This window comes from Bison bison, unplaced genomic scaffold, assembly GCF_000754665.1.
Source record: "Bison bison bison isolate TAMUID 2011002044 unplaced genomic scaffold, Bison_UMD1.0 scf7180017864385, whole genome shotgun sequence".
NCBI classification, from domain to species: domain Eukaryota; kingdom Metazoa; phylum Chordata; class Mammalia; order Artiodactyla; family Bovidae; genus Bison; species Bison bison.
In genome coordinates this window covers 16849-20325 of record NW_011494957.1, presented here as the reverse complement: position 1 = coordinate 20325, position 3477 = coordinate 16849, and the positions used below count along the sequence as shown (strand labels likewise).

The 3477-nt window shown below is 37.0% G+C and overlaps 1 pseudogene; it reads left to right on the top strand.

Annotated features, from left to right (window-relative positions):
• LOC105001890 overlaps positions 1-3252 on the top strand; it is a 32863-nt pseudogene extending 29611 nt beyond the window's left edge.
• Positions 3253-3477: the final 225 nt, after the last annotated feature.

The window sequence follows — 3477 nt, the reverse complement described above, 5'->3', positions numbered from 1 at the left end:
TAATTAGGTCCCATTTGTGTATTTTTGCTTTTATTTCCAATATTCTGGGAGGTGGGTCATAGAGGATCCTGCTGTGATGTATGTCAGAGAGTGTTTTGCCTATGTTCTCCTCTAGGAGTTTTATAGTTTCTGGTCTTACGTTTAGATCTTTAATCCATTGGATCCTATTATACAGAGTGAAGTAAGCCAGAAGGAAAAACATAAATACAGTATACTAGCGCATATATATGGAATTTAGAAAGATGGTAACAATAACCCAGTGTACGAGACAGCAAAAGAGACACTGATGTATAGAACAGTCTTATGGACTCTGTGGGAGAGGGAGAGGGTGGGAAGATTTGGGAGAATGGCAATGAAACATGTAAAATATCATGTAGGAAACGAGTTGCCAGTCCAGGTTCGATGCATGATGCTGGATGCTTGGGGCTGGTGCACTGGGACGGCCCAGAGGGATGGTATGGGGAGGGAGGAGGGAGGAGGGTTCGGGATGGGGAACACATGTATACCTGTGGTGGATTCATTTTGATATTTGGCAAAACTAATACAATTATGTAAAGTTTAAAAATAAAATAAAATTAGAGAGAAAAAAAAAGAAGGTTAAAAAAAAAAATTTGCAAAAACGCAATAAAGCAATGAAATCTAAAAAAAAAAAAAAAGAAAACAAAACATTAAACATTAAACACCCAGGGTAAAATTCATAATGTCTTCTATCAAACTGAAAAATTACTAGGCATACAAAGAGGTAGGAAAATATAATCTATAATGATAAAAAATCAATCGTAACCAACACAGATGATAAAATTAGTAGACAAGGACATTAAACCAGTTACAACTGTATTCCATATGTTCAAGCAGTAAGAGAAAAGTTTGAAAATAAGTAAAATATAGAAGATATAAATGTAACCCAAATGGAATGTCTAGAGATTAAGATTACAATGTCTAAGAGGAAAAATATATGAGATGAAATTAATAAATTACAAACTGAAAATAAAGTAAAAATAAACTTGAAGCTACCACAACAGAAACTACCTAAAATGAAACATATAGAGAAAAAAGGATGGAAAACAGTAGAGTATCCATTAACTGTGAGATGACTAAAGGCAGCCAAATATGCATGTAACTGGAGTCTCCAAAAGGGTGGGTGGGAGGTGGGAATATTTATAAAGCAGTAGCAGCTGAAAAGGGAGAAGGCAATGGCATCCCACTCCAGTACTCTTGCCTGGAGAATCCCATGGATGGAGTAGCCTGGTGGGCTGCAGTCCATGGGGTTGCTAAGAGACATGACTGAGCGACTTCACTTTCACTTTTCACTTTCCTGCACTGGAGAAGGAAATAGCAACCCACTCCAGTGTTCTTGCCTAGAGAATCCCAGGGGCAGGGGAGCCTGGTGGGCTGACGTCTATGGGGTCACACAGAGTCAGACACGACTGAAGTGACTTAGCAGCAGCAGCAGCAGCTGAAAATGTACTAAATTTGATTAAAATCATAAACTCACAGATCCAAGAAACTTAGAAAACCCCAAGAACAAGGAATATGGAAGAAAAAAAGAAAAAAATACATCAAGGCACACTATAACAAAATTATTTAAAACTAGTGCTAAAGAGAAAAATCTTAAAAGGAACCTGAGTATAAAGATAATATATAAACATAAAGATAGTGACAGATTTCTTGCAGAAAACAACGCAAGCTAGAAGATAAGTGCAGCAACATCTTCAAAGTACAAAAAGAAAAGCATGATAAACTCAAGGTTTATCTCAACATAAGAAAGAAGAATATTGTGTGTGTGTGTGTGTGTGTGTGTGTATATAAAACAAATCTTAGAATTTCATAATACTAACTTCTTGCTCTTAATACCCCGACTTGTATTTACAGCAATAAAATTTTCTATCTGCTTATACAATAATCATTTCACAATCAGTTATTTAAACATGTATAACAACACATTTTTATGGACTACATTATATTTTAAATTATAATATTTGTTTCCAAATCAAACCAAAGATTCTTCTTTTTTCATTATTCTCAAACATTCTCAAGCAATTCTCAGATTGTTATCTCTATAGAAAACTTTAAAAATTAAGAAATATATGTCAGTGCCTATAAAATGAAGTGAAAACATGTACTCTACAACTACCCTCACGTAATTTGGTTGGAACATGAAGAATGCTAACAAATGGTCATTCCCACTTCCTGTTCTATAATTCAAACTGGAGTGGAAAAATCACTCAGACTCCAACATCTTGGTACATGGACAGGGAACCTTGAGAAATAAATAAGAAATGGATGAAGGAGGGAACAAAATAGCAGGGGAAATCAGTGTTTGGGTCAAGGCTGGGGCTTTATGGGTTTTGTGGGCTGTGTGGACTTTCAAGCTTGAGTGGGGTACACAGTCAGTTAACATAGGACTCCTGATGGCTTTGGCTAACCCTGAAAGTGTGGGAGGTAGGGATTAGATGTTTTTAGACCTTCCTGTATGGAATATTTGTAGCTTTTATTGTGTTTCTGAGCCAATTCTTCAGGCCTACACTTTGAAGACCAAGAACAGATGTGTGATATGGCCTTGAAATGTGCTATCTGGGCTTTGTCCACTTCCAAGCTGTGTCACCTGCTCTGGGACCCTCAGGTCACTGTTCTTGATATTAGCCCCACACTGCAACAGAATGGGGGCAAAAAGTCCTTTACAGAGAGGAAAAGTATGTATTTTTCACATGGTCCATTCAAGTCAGAGTCTTTAGCAAACAGATGTAAAATCACCCCAGAAGGTTCTGTTGCCTCAAAAGAAAATAAATGATGAAGAATGTGAACAAAACAGAGGAAGTTATGAAGACTGCTTTGATGATGATTATGACCACCTACAGCATTTGAAAGAAGCATCTGGGCCCTACATGCTTAAATCCAAATTACCTTCAGTACACATAACAAGAGAGAGGAGAAAGAGGAGACTTGGATAATTCTAGGCCCTGGAATTAATTTGCCTTCATCAGAGTTTAAAACAGAATATAAGGAAGTTACTGACTGGTAACTAAATCAGCTCCTATTTTGGGCCCTCATCTGGATTTGGATCCTGACATTGTTGCAGCTCTTGGTGATGATTTCGACTCGGGTACCCAGAAAGTCTATGTGAAGGTGACTTTATCCTTCAGATTAATGAGGAACAAGAGAAGAAGAGGGAATGAATAGAAAGAAATATGAAGATGAAATGTCAGCAAGCAGAAATATATGGATGGGAAGAAAAGTGATAGGGAGAAATGATGACTGATTTATAAATGCCAATCTCAAATGAAGATGATCTGGCTGCCAGGACAAACCTCGTGAAGTCAAAGGATGCTGGTTTTTTTCCTTTTTTTTTTTTTTAAAGAAGACAAAATAAAAAGTCACCTTGTAGAGAATTCTATGACTTTCTCAGTCATGAGAAGAAATAGGCAGCATGAGCAGTTTGAGTATTATGAGCAGTTACGATGGTAAGACTGGAGCTCT